Below are 20800 nucleotides of genomic sequence, written 5' to 3' on the forward strand. Positions count from 1 at the left end.
ACTTGATGAACAAAATAGTTGTCATTGAATCCTTTACACTCATGACGCTCACTGAGCCGCCAGGGATGTCCTCTTTCCACTCAAGTTTCAAACGTTAGCCACTGAAAATTAGCGTTGGTGAGACTGATGTACCAAGAGCATTGGCAACAACTCTAACGCTTACAGCATGCTCCGGTGCAACCACATGCACTCTTTCGACAGCTATTCTCAGGGACCGATGATCTCAGCAGTTTGGTCCCGTAAGACCTTACCACATATTTCCAAATTTTCCTTACCAAAATCGTTTGGTGACGATGTGCAGTGAGCCGAACCCTTTTTCATCGATATTATATCTCCTCTTCGGCTTTGTCATTAGGTCTTTTTCAAACAATAGACTTCGTATCTTAAAAATGATTCCTTACAATAAATTAGTTTAATTTCATTGCATGACCTAAGTTCATTATTTGGGTTTTTCTTGCAGCTACCTCCAGGTGATTTGCAGGAACAAGCTGAACCAATTCCTGCCATCAGTCTATTTTGACACATCAAAATGGTGTAGTAAACTGTTAAGTAGGAAGAAGTTGAAAACATAGACATGCCAAAGTGTCACAGTTATTGGAATACCAATCTCACTCAATTGAAAAATACGAGAACATAGTTCTTCTTCCGTTTCCTTACTAAAGTAAGGATTACGGCGAAACTTACTGGCATGTGATCCAGTCTGGATATGATCGTGCAGAGTATTCCTAGGAATTTATATGCTTCTGAAGCTATTTTCACCCTCATTACTTCATTTGTTTCATTCATTGCTGCTTTCAATTGTTATACGACCATAGAGCTCTTTTCGGCATCTAAGATTAAAGAACATACCATTTAGAGCCTCTACGGTAGTTTTTTAAGCAACACGAGTCCTTTAAGATTTTATAGATATATAACGAACTCAAAAATTTTTAAATAGTGTACCGTGACTGTTCACTGGTCGGTTGATTCGTGGGAGGTCATCAGTCCCATCGGAGTAGGGAAAGGTGGGGAAGCAAGTCAACGGTGCGTTTTCACAGGAACCATCCCCGCATTTACCTGAAGCGATGTACGGAAATCACGGAAAACCTAAATCAGGATGGCCGGACGTGGGTTTAAACCGTCGTCCTCCTGAATGAGAGTCCAGCGTGCTAACCACTGGGCCACCTCGCTCGGTGCAGTAACTGTGTCCAGCTTTCAAAGGCATAATAGTTATATAAACTGTGTTCGTGTTGGATTGTGTATTTCCGTACCTACGCTTACTAAAAGAAAGAAGAACAAGCGCGTTTATTATTTACAATACAGGAAAAAAATAGTTCACCCTTTTAGAGGGTACCAATTCACTCAAGATTTATTGCCGGCCGCGGTGGTCTCGCGGTTCTAGGCGCGCAGTCCGGAACCGTGCGACTGCTCCGGTCGCAGGTTCGAATCCTGCCTCGGGCATGGATGTGTGTGATGTCCTTAGGTTAGTTAGGTTTAAGTAGTTCTAAGTTCTAGGGGACTGATGACCACAGTTGTTAAGTCCCATAGTGCTCAGAGCCATTTATTGTTACAACAGTGCATATGGAGTACATGAAATGATTCTTCTTACATATCAATAGCATAAGCTGTTCTGACGTACCAGATACCGATCTATGCTCCAACACCCATGTTAGTACATGGTGTAGCCTCCATGGACTGACTCTGGCATCCAGTCGATCGTACACTGTCCTAGAATACAATATGCCACGCATGCTCAGCTACCTCACGTAGATCTGTAAGAGTTTTAGTTTAGCGAGTTGCCTTAGTCACTTTTCATCCCATCCTGCACCACTCGTGCTCGACTGGAGACAATCCCGAAGACCAAGCTGGCCAGGGAAGCTGCTGTACGTCTTGCACAGCACGTTCAGTTTCACGGACAGTGTGTGGGTGAGTTTTATCCTGTTGGAACAACACATCACCTTCGTGTTGCAAGAATGGCAAAGGCACTGGATCAACATTCTGAACATACAGAGCGCTGGTTAGCTTCCCCTCCAGAAAAACCACAGGTGAACGAGAGTTGTAGCTGGTCGCATCCCAGGCCATAAAGCTTGGGTGTTGGGGCCAATGTGTCTTGGACGAATGCAGTCTACGAGATACCCTCTCCAGGTATATGTCGTACACGCGAATGACCGTCACTTCCGTGCAAGCAGACACTGCTTTCATCGCTGAAGAATATGGCGTGCCATTCCATCTTCCACGTAATCTCTGATGGCACCAGTAGAGCCGTGCACGAAGGTGTCAGACCGGATAGAGACGCGCGTGCCAGTATTCCCACTGCTAATGACCAGTTCATAAAAGTTTGTATTGACAACCCCTCTTATCTGTGCTGTGGTAATTGCACGAACTGCCACTGCTGACCTTACAATGAGGATCCTGGTGGGCATCTGTGCTGCGTAGACGTCTGGAACCTCGTCTACAGGTGTGAGAATGTTGACGTGACGACTGATAGCAGCCTCGTTGCACAACTGATGCAGCACGTCCAACGTGTGTGGCAGTTACCCGAAAGGATCGTCCTGCCCCTCGGAAGACCACAATTTGACCCCTTTCAAACTCGCTCAGTTGACTGTAGGAAACACGAGTGCGCCTCCATGACATACCTACCTGCTTGCTTCACACATCTCCACCACACTAAACCTCCTGGCTGTGAGCATTCCGTATTAAAGGGTAGATAAGGATGGCGCTCCAGTAGCTATGCCATTGCGCTGTCTGTTGGTGGTCGACGTTGAACCCATTAGCAGTACATCTGCTATCCCCCAGGCCGTCATCGGATCAAAATCGACGTCGTCTTTCCAGGTGTTCTAATTTTTTTCCACCAGTGTAGATCATAAATGACAAATACAGTTGTCGAGTCTGTAAGGTACTGCTTCACTGTTCTTGACTGATAGTCGGTATTCAGTTCTGAATCTTTCTTCATCACTTCAGATTAGCAACCCTGGTTGCGCTTACAAGAGCTCTGCCATTCCGAAGAATTTACCTCTCTGTGAGAGTGAGTTATCAAGGGTGTTATTCAATATACAATTATTCATCAACACACAGGTTTAAATTTTACACAGGGTGTCCGCCTTTCAAACTTCTAGTTTCTGTTGGTTGGTTGGCTGGTTGGTTGTTTGGGGAAGGAGACCAGACAGCGTGGTCATCGGTCTCATCGGATTAAGGAAGGATGGGGATGGAAGTCGGCCGTGCCCTTTCAGAGGAACCATCCCGGCATTTGCCTGGAGTGATTTAGGGAAATCACGGAAAACCTAAACCAGGATGGCCGGACGCGGGATTGAACCGTCGTGCTCCCGAATGCGAGTCCAGTGTCTAACCACTGCGCCACCTCGCTTGGTCTAGTTTCTGTCAGATACATGTTATCGTGCTGTAATGTCAGGTGCAAGAGAGAGGTAATGTTCGTGATGTGTGTAAGTGTTTCGGTACCAACGCTTATGAAATGAAAGAAGATTATGAGAACGTAAGAACAAATGTTAAACCTGATATTTATTTTATATAATACACTGAGGTGAAAAAGGTCATGGGATACCTGCTAATATCGTGTCGGTGTTCCTTCAGGGGGACGTGAGCCAGCACCTCGACGTGGCACGGCCTCAACAAGTCGTTGGAAGTCCCTGGCAGAAATACTGACTCATGTTGCCTCTACAGCCGTCACTGCGGAAGTGTTGCCGGTACAGGATGTTGTGAACGAAGTGACCTCTCAATTACGTCCCATAAATGTTCTATGGGATTCTTGTGGAGCGAGCTGGGTGGCCAAACGATTGGCTCGAATTGTCCAGAATGTTCTTCGAATCAATGGCGAACAATCGTGGCCCGGTGACATAGAGCATTGTCGTCCATAAAAATGCCATCGATGTTTGGGAACATGAAGTCCATGAATGGCTGCAAATGATCTCCAAGTAGCCAACATTACCATTTGCAGTCAATGATTGGTTCAGTTGGGCCATAGGACCCAGTCCCCATGTAATCACAGCCCATACCATTATGGAGCCACCACGAGCTTTCAGAGTGCCTTGTTGACAACTTGAGTCCATGGCTACGTGGGATCTACGCCACACTCGAACCGTACCATCGGCTCTTACCAACTGAAATCGGCACTCACCTGACCAGTCTACGGTTTACCAGTCATCTAGGGTCCAATCGATACGGTCACTGCCGGCCGGTGTGGCCGAGCGGTTCTAGGCGCTTCAGTCTGGAACCGCGCGACCGCTACGGTCGCAGGTTCGAATCCTGCCTCGGGCATGGATGTGTGTGATGTTCTTAGGTTAGTTAGGTTTATGTAGTTCTAAGTTCTAGGGGACTGATGACCTCAGATGTTAAGTCCCATAGTGCTCAGAGCCATTTGAACCATTTTTGATACGGTCACGAGTCCATGAGAGCCGCCGTACACGACGTCGAGCTGTTAAAAAGGGCACTCAAGTCGGTCGTCTGCTGCCGTACCCCATTAACGCCACATTTCACCGCACTGTCCTGCAAGTCACACATTAATTTCTGCGATCATTTCATCCAATGTTGCTTGTCTGTTAGCACTGACAACTCCGCGCATACGCCGCAGCTCGCGATCGTTAAGGCCGTCGGCCACTGCATTGTTCACAGTGAAGGATAATGGCTGGAAATTGATATTCCCGGCACACCTTTGACACTGTGGATCTTGGAATACTCAATTCCCTCACGATTTGCGAAATGGAATGTATCACGCGCCTAGCTCCAACTGCCATTCCGCGTTAAAGAGTCTGTTAGTTCCCGTCGTGCGGCCACAATCGACACCTTTTCATATGAGTCACTTGAGTACAAATGACTGCTCCGCATATCGACATCCCATGACTTTCGTCCCCTCATTGTAAAGTAAACGTGTGCCTTCCGTGGATGAGTGTAAAAACAGAGGTATCGATGTATAGTAATGAAGTAAATTTGATAATACGAATAATGAGTTGTTGCTGCAAATCTTTCCTCAGTTCGCATTAAAATGTAATCAACCGTAATTCCTCCATCAGGCAAAGAGCCAAGATGAGTACGAGCGCTATCGGGTCTCGCAGCGGCAGGCTGCTGCGCCGTACCGGGCCCCACCTGCCCACCTGCTCTAACAGCTTAATTAAACCTTGATTAAGCGCCGTACGCCGCGATGTGGACCGCATGCAGGGCGCACCGCGCCCTTCACAGCTCCGGGGCTGGGCAGGCCCTCCACCGGCTGAGGGGCGGCCAGATTTATCGTGACGTGCGGCCTGAATTACTGGGGCTGCTTTCCCACCTCGATATTACTGAACTTCACACGTGCAAGCAGGTCACGGCCACGGGCCCCACGCGTCGTAAGCAACGCTGTGTGCTTGCGGTCCACAAACGCCGTAAATTGCACACCGGGTGCGAGGGCTACAAAGAAACCTGCAAGAGTACTGTGAGAAAATATGATACTGAAGCAATAAAATCGAGATCCAAATATAGCATAACTTCTGGACGACTTCCTGCTGTCTGCAGACGAATTTTTATTTACGAAACAAGTAGTGTATATTGTGTAGGAGACAAACGTCCATACGTAGTCAGATTTTTCCATCGCTTTGTGGTGGATACATGTCACTGTTAAGAGTGGAAGGCATGCAAGTTGTGTTGTGTCACATCGGTATTTTTGTAATGCAAACCGATAAAACACACTGAAAATTTGTAAACTTACAAGCTGGACATTTCTTCTTCTTCTTCTTCAACCCCTCGTGCTCTCAAACGTCGAGGTAACATCATCCTATCTCTTTCTTCCATTACATTATACTCTCTCACCATCTCTTCATTCCCACGACTGTTTTCACACGCCTTTGCTCCAGTTTCTCGACAGTATCTTCTCATGTGATGTTGGGTCTCCCCCGTCGAACTATTCCGTATTTCAAATAATTGTTTAGCAAAATGAAGAACAAACCGCCTTCAGTCACAAGTTGTGTTTATTTACTGCACCATGTATTTCGAGCCCTGGAGGCTCATCTTCAGGTATTATTTTAATAATACCTGTGTACTAGTAATACTATATCATATTATCTTCTGTGAAACAAGAAAATCGATTATATTTAGAAGTAGAACATCTGTATGAATGAGAATCTTTGGCATGTTTACGTTCTGCTACTACAATGTGCAAAAAAGTGTGTGACTACGTATGTACTACAAAATAAAGATATGTATTGTGTCTACCAACTGCACAACGGAAGCAGACATCTTACAATGTTAAACTGTAAGTTAGTTTCATATCATTAACGCTGTTAAACTTATATCTACAATATACCATGTTGTAACACAAAAATGTAATATCAACAGGCAAACAACTAAAAAAAAAATGACGTAAATCACTAAAAAGCACCTGAAGATGAGCCTGCAAGGCGCGGAATGCATAGTGCAGTAAATAAACACAACTTGTGACTGAAGGGGGCTTGTTCTTCATTTTACGAAAGTAAAACAGTCGCGGACGGAACACTGGAAAAGAATGGATAAAATTAAGTAATTGTTTAGCGTTTCTTTCGTGTCCTATTCTCTTAACATGCCCATACGATCTCAACTAGCACTCGTCAACCATAATACTCATTGCTTTGTTGCCAGTCTCTTCTCGAATTCTTTCATTTTTGACTATTTACTTTGAGCTTTCTTCGTATCCTTCGTTTCTGTGACAGTGATTCTACTTCAGTATTTTTCTCGCAGTGTCAACTCTACATAACATACGCTGTAATTCATGCCATAATGTGTTGAAAATTTGAATTTTAGTTTTCACACTTACCTCTTTCTTCCCTACTATTGTGTTATTCGTCTGATAGTACGCTGGGACTGCTTTCTTAAGCACCTCTTCCTCTATTCGCCCACTTCTACATATAATGGTACCAAGATATTCAAAATTTCATACATTACAGAGAATACTGAGTTGCTCTTCCTGTCTGTTCTGTTTTGAAAACCACGTTACGTATGTATTCATTATCACTACCTTCCTCTCATTCTTCATATCATACCACAACGTGTTGGTCGTAATCTTCACATTACAGGCTTTGTTGTGTGGGTTCAACTCTTGCATATTTTCATCGTTTTATAGAGTAAGGAGCAGCAGCTACCACCTTGCTTGATTATTCCTTTTTCCACCGGAAATTCTCGTGAGGTACCACGATCAATACGAACCACCCGCACTGCTTGTTCATACACGGTTTTCATGGCATTCATCAATTTCATTGGTAGTCTCTTTGCTAGCACGTACTGTATTGGCACAGAGTGAAGTACACACTGTTAGCATTCTTCTCATAAATACACACATCAAAAAAAGTTTTGCATCACCTCGGTTCCGAGAGTTCCGGAACCTGTACAGAATATTGGAACAGAGATTGACGTAAACATCATTTCCGCCCTTTTTATTGCCCATGAAAACCACACACTAATTTTTTACCACCATACAGCGAGACCTTCAGTGAAGGTGGTCCAGATTGCTGTGCACACCGGTACCTCTAATACCCGGCAGCACGTCCTATTAAACTGATGCATGCCTGTATTCGTTGTGGCATACCATACACAAGTTCATCAAGGCACTGTTGGTCCAGATTGTCCCACTCCTCAACGGCGATTTGGCGCAGATCCCTCAGAGTGGTTGGTGTATCACGTTGTCCATTAACAGCCCTCTTCAATCTATCAAAATGGTTCAAATGGCTCTGAGCACTATGGGACTTAACATCTATGGTCATCAGTCCCCTAGGACTTAGAACTACTTAAACCTAACTAACCTAAGGACAGCACACAACACCCAGTCATCACGTTCAATATATCCCAGGTATGTTTCGATGGTGTTCATGTCTGGAAAAGATGCTGCCCACTCTAGTCGAGTGATGTCGTTATCCTGAAGGAAGTCAGTCACAAGATGTGCATGGTGGGGGCGCGAATTGTCGTCCATGAAGGCAAATGCCTCGGAAATATGCAGCCGATGTGATTGCACAATCGCTTGGAGGATGGCATTCACGTATGGTACAGCCGTTACGGCGCCTTCCATGACCACCAGCGGCGTACGTCGGCCCCACATAATGCCACCCCAAAACAGCAAGGAACCTCCACCTTGCTGCACTCGCTGGACAGTGTGTCAAAGGCATTCAGCCTGATCGGGTTGCCTCCAAACACGTCTCCGACGATTGTGTGGTTGAAGACACATGCGACACTCACCGGTGAAGAGAACGTGATGCCAATCCTGAGCGGTCCATTCGGCATGTTGTTGGAACCATCTATACCGTGCTGCATCATGTCGTGATTGAAAAGATGGACCTCACCATGGACGTGATGTTGCGCATCAAGCAGCCTGCTGCGCACAGTTTGATTCGTAACACGACGTCCTGTGGCTGCACGAAAAGCATTATTGGACATGGTGGCGTTGCTGTGAGGGTTCCTCCGAGCCATAATCCGTAGGTAGATGTTAAACACTGCGGTAGTAACCCTGGGGGGGCCTGAGCGAGGCATGTCATCGACAGTTCCTGTCTCTCTGTATCTCCTCCATGTCCGAACACCATCGCTTTGGTTCACTCCGAGACACCTGGACACTTCACTTGTTGAGAGCTCTTCCTGGTACAAAGTTAACAATGCGGACGCAATCAAGCCAGCCATTGTGGCCGAGTGGTTCTAGGTGCTTCAGTCAGGAACTGCGCAAATGCTACGGTCGCAGGTTCGAATCCTGCCTCGGGCATGGATGTGTGTGATGTCCTTAGGTTATGGTTCAAATGGCTCTGAGCACTATGGGACTTAACATCTCCTTCCTGCCGGAATGACTGGAACTGAACGGCTATCGGATCCCATCCTTCTAATAGGCGCATGGTTGTTTACATCTTTGGGCGGGTTTAGTGACTTCTCTGAACAGCCAAAGGGACTGTGTCTGTGATACAGTATAGACAGTCAACATCTTTCATCAGGAGTCATGTGAACCGGGGCGATGCAAAACTTTTTTTGATGCGTGTATAAGAAATTTAACGTTATGTTATTGGAAGTTAGGCCTTACCGTAAACTATCCCAAAGCGAGTAACAAGTAAAACTAAAAAGTAACATTAAAGTTTCGTTTCAAAAAGTGTAATAAGTTTATATTCTACGAGAAATGTCTTCTTAACTCCAGTGCTCATATGAAAATTTATTCGTAGTTTTGAAGGATATTTAAAGTTCAATTGAATGACTTTTTGTTGTTTGCAACTTCAAGTACAGTCATTAAATTTTGGGAAAAGAAATCAATCTCCTCAGTAAGAGCAAGCAATTTTTGAATATGCACCTATGTTTTTCATCTAGATTGCACTGGTGGAAATAGTTCCTTTCCTCCTAGTTTTTCTTCATAGAAACTATTCTTTCCAGGACACACTTCAACAGAATTACATCTAAGGAAGGTCAGGGTTTAACACCCTGTTGAGGAGGAGGACATTAGAGGGGAAGCTTAAGCTCAGATTACTTCACGGATGGAGAAGGAAATCAGCCGTGTCCCTTTGAAGGAACCATTCTGGTATTTGTCTGGAGCGATTTAGGGAAACCACAGAAAATCTAAACCTGGATGGCCGGACGTAGGTCTGAATTGTCGTCCTCCGGATAAAACTGAAATCAATCTGTCTACGTATAAGACACCTGTAGTTATAATGAATTTCTGGCATTATCATCTACGCGTACTCAGGTATCCCACGTACTTTATATTAGTTTGTTATTTTCGCTTACCCGCAGCACTCTGTAAATCTTACTTTTCAGTCTTAGAAAATTGTACAAAAGGACCTTTAAACCACTGTGCTGTAGAGATGTGCGTGTAATAGATGCAACACGTAACGGCTGGCGCGACACTGGAGATGCTGTTGTGTGGGTACTGTTAGTGCGTCAGTAAGCCGATTATGGTAAGGCATTCCACATCGGCGAAGCACGGCTGCCGGGGCTTTGTGTAACAATCGCCAATTTGCCAGGGATTTGACCGGATAAGGAAGCCTGCTGCCTCTCCTGTAGCGCTAAACAACGGCGGGCCTCCCAGAGCCTTCTCAACAAGCAACAGGCCTGCGCTCCTGACGTTTATTGCAACCAGCGAATAGCAGTGAAACGTAGAGTATGTAAAGTTGTACATACGTCTGTTGGTCCGTTGTAAATGTAAACGTACAGTTACACTAGTGCTCACATACACAGTGACTATAACTAGTATTTTTATACGTAAAAACAGCAATCCTTTTTCAGAACCCAGTAACGTCGCCTCAGATAAGTAGTGACCCAAAGGTACGTGGCATACCAGAGGTCCATGTTAAGACCGTATTGAAGTGGTTTCGACAGGGGTCACTAGTGGCTGCATGTGGTATGCTTACGTGCTGTGAAGCTTTGCATGCCTCACGCTTTACAGTTCATTAAATAGCACTATTACAAGTAGAAATTTCATAACTTCTAATACTATCTACTAAACAGTTATACTGTACTAATTGAAATCACACATAATCATGGGACATTAAAATAAGGAGGCGTAATCAAACAGATGAAGTGGCTTTAAGCTGTGGTCAAACATAACTCCAAAAATATAAAAATGGCACACAGCCCGTAATGAGTAAAATAGTTACAGTATGCTGTGCTAATTAATGGCACATTGCTCTAGTGCGTGGGATAACACATTTATATTCACCATTAGTTTTTTTTAAGATTTAAAATAACAAAAATGGTTCAAATGGCTCTGAGCACTATGGGACTCAACATCGTAGGTCATAAGTCCCCTAGAACTTAGAATTACTTAAACTTAACTAACCCAAGGACATCACACACACCCATGCCCGAGGCAGGATTCGAACCTGCGACCGTAGCAGCCCCGCGGTTCCGGACTGCAATGCCAGAACCGCTAGACCACCGCGGCCAGCTATTTAAAATAACAGTGATATAAAAAATAATTATGATGTAAAAGTAGGCAATCTATTTCCTGTATGTCATAAGTGGTCCTCACAAGTGTCTCATATGTGTCCGCAAACGTGTAGGTGAGATTAAATTTCTTTTCTGAAAAGGGCAAAGTAACCATCGGACAGGATGATTTGATTGTCCCTACCGATGGGTTTTATGCAACCCACAACTCCTGCAATTACCATGTGTGCGATTTTTGTATCCTCCCACTCGCTAAGTGCAAACTATTAGTCGTGCCGCAAAAATAAGCAGGATCTTTTTGCAGGAATTTTAATGTAGTTAAATTTTGTTCCAGAGTAGGTTTTGCCTAGAGGCTGTAGTTTTCAAGTTATCCAAGAAAAATGTTCAAAAGTAACCGTCAAACGCACCTCCACTCCCACATTCAGCATCAACTGATGAGGATTTCTAGTAAGTTGCTCACGGCACTGCCTCCCACTACTGTACTACAATTTGCGACTTCACAAATTTTTTTCCACATTCGACCTTTGTTGATCTTCACTGCCTGTCCACCGGCTTAGTGAAGCATTTACAAATGGTATAACTGAAGTACGTGAAAATTGTAGGTAAAAATTTATGTGAATTTTGTTGTTGTTGTTGTGGTCTTGAGTCCTGAGACTGGTTTGATGCAGCTCTCCATGCTAATCTAGTCTGTGCAAGCTCCTTCATCTCCCAGTACCTACTGCAACCTACATCCTTCTGAATCTGCTTAGTGTATTCATCACTTGGTCTCCCTCTACGATTTTTACCCTCCACGCAGCCCTCCAATGCTAAATTGGTGATCCCTTGATGCCTCAGAACATGTCTTCTCCCCAACCCTATTCAATACCTCCTCATTAGTTACGTGATCTACCCACCTAATGTTCAACATTCTTCTGTAGCACCACATTTCGAAAGCTTCTATTCTCTTCTTGTCCAAACTATTTATTGTCCATGTTTCACTTCCATACATGGCTACACTCCATACAAATACTTTCAGAAACGACTTCCTGACACTTAAATCTATACTCGATGTTAACAAGTTTCTCTTCTTCAGAAACATTTTCCTTGCCATTGCCAGTCTACATTTTATATCCTCTTTACTTCGACCATCATCAGTTATTTTACTCCCCAAATAGCTAAACTCCTTTACTACTTTACGTGTCTCATTTCCTAATCTAATACCCTCTACATCACCCGACTTAATTCGACTACATTCCATTATCCTCGTTTTGCTTTTGTTGATGTTCATCTTATATCCTCCTTTCAAGACACTGTCCATTCCTTTCAATTGCTCTTCCAAGTCCTTTGCTGTCTCTGACAGAATTACAATGTCATCGGCGAAGCTCAAAGTTTTTATTTCTTCTCCATGGATTTTAATACCTACTCCATATTTTTCTTTTGTTTCCTTTACTGCTTGCTCAATATAATAACATCGGGGAGAGGCTACAACCCTGTCTCACTCCCTTCCCAACCACTGCTTCCCTTTCATGTCCCTCGACTCTTATAACTGCCACCTGGTTTCTGTACAAATTGTAAATAGCCTTTCGCTTCCTGTATTTTACCCCTGCCACCTTTAGAATTTGAAAGAGAGTATTCCAGTCAACATTGTCAAAAGCTTTCTCTAAGTCTACAAATGCTAGTAACGTAGGTTTGCCTTTCCTTAATCTTTCTTCTAAGATAAGTCGTAAGGTCAGTATTGCCTCACGTGTTCCAACATTTCTACGGAATCCAAACTGATCTTCCCCGAGGTCGGCTTCTACCAGTTTTTCCATTCGTCTGTAATTTTCACATCTGTCAACACCGGCTTTCTTTGGGATTGGAATTATTATATTCTTCTTGAAGTCTGAGGGTATTTCGCCTGTCTCGTGCATCTTCCTTACCAGATGGTAGAGTTTTGTCAGGACTGGCTCTCCCAAGGCCGTCAGTAGTTCTAATGGAATGTTGTCTACTCCGGGGGCCTTGTTTCGACTCAGGTCTTTCAGTGCTCTGTCAAACTCTTCACGCAGTATCGTATCTCCCATTTCACCTTCATCTGCATCCTCTTCCATCTCCATAATATTGTCCTCAAGTACATCGCCCTTGTATAGACCCTCTACATTCTCCTTCCACCTTTCTGCTTTCTCTTCTTTGCTTAGAACTGGGTTTCCATCTGGGCTCTTGATATTCATACAAGTGGCTCTCTTTTCTCCAAAGGTCTCTTTAATTTTCCTGTAGGTTGTATCTATCTTACCCCTAGTGAGATAAGCCTTTGCATCCTTACATTTGTCCTCTAGCCATCCCTGCTTAGCCATTTTGCACTTTCTGTCGATCTCATTTTTGAGACGTTTGTATTCCTTTTTGCCTGCTTCATTTACTGCATTTTTATATTTTCTCATTTCATCAATTAAATTCAATATTTCTTCTGTTACCCAAGGATTTCTACTAGCCCTCGTCTTTTTACCTACTTGATTCTCTGCAGCCTTCACTACTTCATCCCTCAGAGCTACCCGTTCGTCTTCTACTGTATTTATTTCCCCCATTCCTGTCAATTGTTTCCTTATACTGTCCATGAAACTCTGTACAGCCTCTAGTTTAGTCAGTTTATCCAGGTCCCATCTCCTTAAATTCTCACGTTTTTGCAATTTCTTCAGTTTTAATCTACAGGTCATAACCAATAGATTGTGGTCAGAGTCCACATCTGCCCCTGGAAATGTCCTCCAATTTAAAACATGGTTCCTAATTCTCTGTCATACCATTATATAATCTATCTGATACCTTTTAGTATCGCCAGGATTCTTCCATGTATACAACCTTCTTTTATGATTCTTGAACCAAGTGTTAGCTATGATAAGTTATGCTCTGTGCAAAATTCTACCAGACGGCTTCCTCTTTCATTTCTTAGCCCCTACCCATATTCACCTACTATGTTTCCTTCTCTCCCTTTTCCTACTCTCGAGTTCCAGTCACCCATGATTATTAAATTTTCGTCTCCCTTCACTACCTGAATAATTTCTTTTATGTCATCATACATTTCTTCAATTTCTTCGTCATCTGCAGAGCTAGTTGGCATATAAACTTGTACTACTGTAGTAGGCATGGGCTTCGTGTCTATCTTGGCCACTATAATACGTTCACTGTGCTGTTTGTAGTAGCTTACCCGCACTCCTATTTTTTTATTAATTATTAAACCTACTCCTGCATTACCCCTATTTGATTTTGTATTTATAACCCTTTATTCATCTGACCAGAAGTCTCGTTCCTCCTGCCACCGAACTTCACTAATTCCCACTATATCTAACTTTAACCTATCCATTTCCCTTTTAAATTTTCTAACCTACCTGCCCGATTAAGGGATCTGACATTCCACGCTCCGATTCGTAGAATGCCACTTTTCTTTCTCCTGATAACGACGTCCTCTTGATTAGTCCCCGCCCGGAGATCCGAATGGGGGACTATTTTACCTCCGGAATATTTTACCCAAGAGGACGTCATCATAATTTAGCCATAAAGTAAAGCTGCATGCCCTCGGGAAAAATTACGGCTGTAGTTTCCCCTTGCTTTCAGCCGTTCGCAGTACCACAACAGCAAGGCCGTTTTGGTTAGTGTTACAAGGCCAGATCAGTCAATCATCCAGACTGTTGCCGCTGCAACTACTGAAAAGGTTGCTGCCCCTCTTCAGGAACCACACGTTTGTCTGGCCTCTCAACAGATACCCCTCCGTTGTGGTTGCACCTACGGTACGACTATCTGTATCGTTTAGGCACGCAAACCTCCCCACCAACGGCAAGGTCCATGGTTCTTGGGGGGGATGTGAATTTTAGCAGCATAAAATAGATAATTATTTTGCTCTATTTGTCAGGGCTTCAGCGTTTGTAGGGTTTCAGTTCGGATCGAATTGTCAACGTAATAAGTTTTGGTGTAACGTTTACAAAAGTCATTTTTCTTCCTTTAGCCTCACAGACATGTTTTAATTAGATATATTAGTGACATAGGCGACTATGCTGGTGGTTAACAGCCCAAGCAGCAGAGCTCGGTTCTTGTAGTCGTAAATTTATGTACGGTGGCAGCAGGGAGTGCCACGAACAATGTACTAGAAATCCCGACTGCTGAGGAATGGGTGTGGGGGTGGAGATGAGTTTGAAGGTCAGTTTGTAACCTCCCCCTCACTTATCGACCTTAATGACAGTGAAAAATTAAACCGCGTGTACCTAATGTAAATTTGGGAAAAGCAATCGTCACTGAAGTTTATCTGTCGGTAAAGTGGGAGGAAAGGGTTACATCTAAATGAAAGGAAAAATGCAAATGAAACTGGTGGAAATTAATTTTGAAAAGGGGTAAAGTTCATAAAGAAAGTAAATGTGCGGCCGTTACATTAACAATTAACTAGCGGTAATTAGATATTTGAAATTTGGGGAAAATTACGGTCGCCAGTCTTATGGACAATTAGTATAGTAACTGAAAAAGAAACGTTATTGCACATATAATTAGCACTAGAAGCGTGGCAACTGAAGGTTCACACGTGTAGTGTGAAAACTGAATGTTTGTCAGAAGTAATAAATTTCGCTACACTCTGACTTAATTTAGCAAAAGAATTAATAAAACCGGAAAATTGAAAGTTAATTTAGTGACTAAAGTTAATAGTGAGATTTGTTTCTGAAGCACTACGAAATTCAGTAAAATAAGGTTAGTCTTGGGCTACCTCAACAATCATTTCAAAAGCTACTTGAATCTGCGCAATTTAGAAATAAGAGGTTTAACTTTGAACTTGAATTAAATGATTCTGGTCAATTAACAATAGTAACATTTAGTGCGTACCAAGCTGAGCTGCAGTCACAGGTAAGCTAAAATATGCTAACAAAACTCGCACTCTTAATTTGTGCTTGTGTAATCTAAATATTGTAGCCAGCTATGAATACTTTAACTGAACTTTGAAATTAAAGCAGTGAAATGGAATGATATTACTTTAATGCTGGCGTATGAATTTCAACGACACTCGGGTTCATTCCGGAAAAGGAAGGGACCCTGCTTGGTAATGCAATTGGGACAATGAGCAACAAAGGTTCATGCTACGTTGCTGTAATTTTGTGATTTGAACAGTTTGAAAAGCTGAGGTCTGCCATACAGTTCTAAAACTTTACTTGCTACCAGTCTTCCTTGTTGGTTGATTGAAGGTTTGAAGTCGTCGATCGAGGAGGTGGCGACAGTCACTCATCGTCGGCCGTCGCTGTTGCAGAAACTGAATGTTGGCGCGCCTTCTTCTCGACACGGTCTCCAGCCGAAACCGTCTCTTGATGTGTGCCAGCTAACGCTTCCCGTCCGCGACACGATGTCAGAAACTATCATAGAAAGTCGAGCGCAATTACATGCTGCCAAACCCCGAAAGCGCGGCAACTCGCGGGAGCGTCACACAACACACCTGCTCCACTGCCCTCCTCCAGCCAGACTCCGCTCTGCCCGCGCTCCACGCGGCCGAGTTCACACTACCAAAGATCCTCAACACTTTGGTTCTCCACACGACCTATCGATGTAATCGTTCGATAGCATTTTCCCTAGGCCAGACCCAGCGTAAAAATACAAATAATATTCACAAAACAAACCAATTATACATCGACATAAATGCATATATATACAAATAGTAAAACAATTACAATATTCAAAGACACAGAAATGTTATATCTTCAGGTAACAAAATAAGGAAAAAAATTTGCAGTGCAATAGATGGAAATAGAAGGGTATGCATTTCCGGCGTTATAAGTTTAGTAGGTTTTTCTCGAATAACTGGAAAACAGTGGCTACAGCGAAAACGTATTTCAGTACACAATTTAACAGCATTAAATTTGCTTCAAAAAGGTTTTGTTGATTTTTACTGTAGGACTAATAGTTTGAGCATAGCGAGTGAGAGACTGAAAATCTTGCTTGTGGTTTTCGAAGGTGTTGTGGGTTGCATAAAAACCGTCACTAGGGGCAGCCTAGTCACATTGTATTTAACTCAGATTGCTTATTCAGTATCAGGTTCCTTAATTTGACTCTTATACATTCCAAATTCCTTAAGAATATCAAAGTCCAGTCTTCTGGAGCTATATGTAATATTTGCATAGATCTTTTAATGATGCCAGCAACATGGTTTGTGTTCTTTAGATGCCGACGAAAAGCTGTTATGTTGTTAGGGCCAATAGGCTTCTTAAACCTAGTCAGAAAGGTGTATCCTGTTTGGCCAATGTAGAGCCGATCACATGAACCACATTTCAATTTACACTCACCTGTCTCCTCGAATTTTTTATTGTTACTTTTTTATCCTTATTACTAATATTATATTTCAACTTGTAGCTATATCAAATTCCTTGCAACATAGAAGGGTACTCTGAAGTTCTTTGGAGAGGCAGGTGCTAATTTCTCGGAAAGCGATTATGATACTGCAAGGTAGTAAATTTACTTTCTTTTTTCGGTGATTTGCTACTTTTGTGTTTTCGAAGAATTTGTGTAACCATTTTACTCCTACAATCGTTAGGTACTGCCGACTGTTTTCTCTGCACCTCCAGATCTTCCAGAAGTAATTTATAAAGACATGCTACCATTGCATGGAAGAATGCTTTTTTATGGTGTGAAGGATATTTGGAACCTGTCCTTATTATCGCATATGACTGCGGTGGCTTACGGTAGATATAAAAATCTTCTTTATCCTTCCTTCTATTAACCATTAAATCCAAGAAATTTCTGATTTTTTATCTACTTCTTTCTCTAGTGTGTAATTTATATTCTCATTTTGTTGATTACAGACTGAAAGACTGCTAAATCAGTAGCTCCTCCTCTGAGTGCATTACTGCATAATGTTCATAAACAACAATTTTCTGTGCCAATTCGGGGTTGTTTACGAACACATTTGTTCTAAATGATTTATGCAAACGTCTCCAAGTAGCCGTGATAAGAAATAGCCCTTCACAAGACCTTCTTTTTGACAATAAACTTTACCATCGAACTTAAAGTAGTTAAATTTTAACTAAAATTTAAAAATTTCAAAAAGTCGGATAGCTCACCTTTCCACACTGTGTTGTTGTGTATCAAATTATTCTTAATTTTTAGAGTATCAGTAATTGGTACAACCATTTATAAGTCCACTAAGTCGAAAGACGCTGAAATCATGTCATCAGTGGTCAAAATTTCGCTAATCTGATTCGCAAAATCTATGCTGCTTGGCACACAGTAGGCAACAGAATTTATATGCATTCTTTAGCTTTTATACACGCTCCATTTCAAAATCAGCCATAGAGGCATTACTCCGTTTTACAATTATACGCATGCTTATATTTTCTTTTTGACTTTGATTAACACATTCAGTAGTGGCAACTCGTGGTTCATGTTCATTAGTTTACGTTTTTCTTAAGGGCGAAACAAAAAAATGGCGTGTTCAGTCTTCTTTTTTGGAATGATCTGAAAACAATTTTATTGGATCATCAACGTATGCCATTAGCGGTTTCTTGCGTTAGTATTATTAGTAACTCATATCTGTATTCCATGTAGTGTTAAGGCTCTTTGCAGAAAATAAGCACCTCTGGGTATGTCTGCGAACAGCACCGTCAGAGCAGCGGGAGGGTCGGTGTAACTTTGTGGAACACCCTGTTGCTCCCATTCGTGATGTAGTGGGGTAGAGAGAACAGGGAATCGCCTGCTCGTTCTTCAGTTTGCAGACCTTGAAGGAGTGAAGTGCATAACCTCTATCTGGCGACCTTTCTTCTCACAAGCTTCTAACCTCCCTCCCCCACACCCCCGACCCCCCACCACCTTTCCACCTTGTTACACCTCGAGAACACTTTCTATCACTTAATATGGTTATCCTGCACTCATTTGTGGAATACATTTTTAACAGTTGTTTTAACCCACTTCACTTAACAATAAAAATTGGTTGTATACTACTGAAACAGCATTTTTAGCATCCTGCGATTATTCCATCCCTTGTAACGTGGAAACTATTAATCCTAGGGGAAATAATGAGTAGGACCTTATTGCAATTTAATTTTGTTCTCGGAAATATTTTCGCTAGAAGAGGTGGTTTAGGATACATTGAAGAATAACGTAAAATGACTTTTAAATGCCCCTTCCCCCATTCACCATCCTCATGCTCACACTCCATCTGCCAGGATTATTTTTTTAATATGTTGTTCATTACACTCCCAACCGAAGGGGTAGCGCAGTCGTTAGCACACTGGACTCGCATTCGGTTCAATTCCACGTTCGGCCATTATGAATTAGTTTTGCCATGATTTCCCTAAGTTACTTAAGGCAAATGCCAGGATGGTTCCTGCTTCATCCTTACCTAATCAGAGCTTATGATCTGTCTCTAATGACCTCTTTGTCGACGGGTCGTTAAATACTAATCTCCCACTACTACTCCTCCTCCTCATTACACTCCCCCCTTCCACTGAGAAAAAGTTGTGACTTCGCGAATTTTTCCCCGTAATTTTACTTCATTGACTGGTTTATGTAGCTACATTTATGAACGTCCGCATAACACGAAATTGCGTAAGAATAGGTTGGTAGCACACGAGAGTGGCGGAATAACGCACTGAACCTTGGAGGTATTTTAATAATTTGGAACATATAAATGCCTATTTAAACCAGTTAAAAACACGAAAAAATGGTAAGAATTAAGTACTAAAGATTAAAAATTATGTGTAGATGGCTGTATGAATACAGACCTAAAATCCAATAAAAATATAAAAGTACATAAAAATAATATAATATATTTTTCTTGGTTTCCTCTTCCTGTTGTATATGTAGAGTCTGTAGGGATTACTACACCAGTACTTTTTAAACCTTTATACTTAATTTTGTAATCAACTTAAAGAGTATGCTGGAAGTTTTTCAGCGCTTTTCATTCCCTATTCTTAAGGGCAAAGCGGGATGTCATATGTGTGTGCTTGTGTGATGTAGGTAGAGACTCTGCAGCGAAATTAGGTTCAGAGTGTGAGAGAAATCGACAAACTGAGCGGGCAGTGACTGCGTGTTGGGTACTACTGCGTAAATATTCATTTGAGATCTGCAGAAAGTGGCAAAGCATCCACTATATGTCACCACTGATCGGGGCATCAGCTGTCTTTCGTGCTACGCTCACAGTGAGTGATTCTCTGATGTCAGTAACAATCTGATCTAAAAGGACTAAAGGAAGTTGCCTGGGGATGGATATTTCTAGGTACTAGAAAAAGGTAACGTCTTAGCTTTCACAGTCGATATCGACTGAATTAAGGGTGGTCTCCAGGTATGTGATACTGTCATCTCTTCCACGGTCGCATTCAAAAGACGTCTCAACTAAATATTGTCCTTGTTAGCAATAATAAATTTTCTCGTTATGACATTAAAGCGTAAACCGTAGGATTCGTTATTTTCTGGCACAACAGTTGAGTTTCTATAGAACTCTAGAAGAGATAATTAGGATTTAAATCTCTTTTAGCTCTCGGATACACTATATTATAAACTTCACGTATTTGGTAATAACTTTTTCATTTATTTTCATAAAACAAAAAAAAATTTATCTCCAGATAAAAGGTTTCATAAGAAATTTGTTCTCAGAGTTTAATACAGAATAGTTGGAAAATATAGAATAATGTGGTAAAAATGCAGAAAATCATGTAAATTCAGGGCACAACGAATTTAATGTACACAAAGTGGAATTCTGAGACTTATCTTAATCTGATTTCTTAAAAGAATTTCTTTGATTTGATAACAAACCTATTAATTTTATTAACTACAAAACAAAGTTCTCAAAAAATTATTTGCTTATGTAGTAGAAGTGATTCCATTTACATTCATCTATTTGCAGAAGTTACAAATGTAATCTTCGTTCTCGGCAGTTGCACAGTCAATGTACGTCCAGTAACTAATATTCGCCGACACGCCAGCTTAGACTTCAAAACGTAACAACACAACCAACCTTATTCATAGCCATAAACAGAGCAATAGTAAAGATCTA

Source organism: Schistocerca serialis, chromosome 9 (assembly GCF_023864345.2).
Source record: "Schistocerca serialis cubense isolate TAMUIC-IGC-003099 chromosome 9, iqSchSeri2.2, whole genome shotgun sequence".
Lineage (NCBI taxonomy): Eukaryota > Metazoa > Arthropoda > Insecta > Orthoptera > Acrididae > Schistocerca > Schistocerca serialis.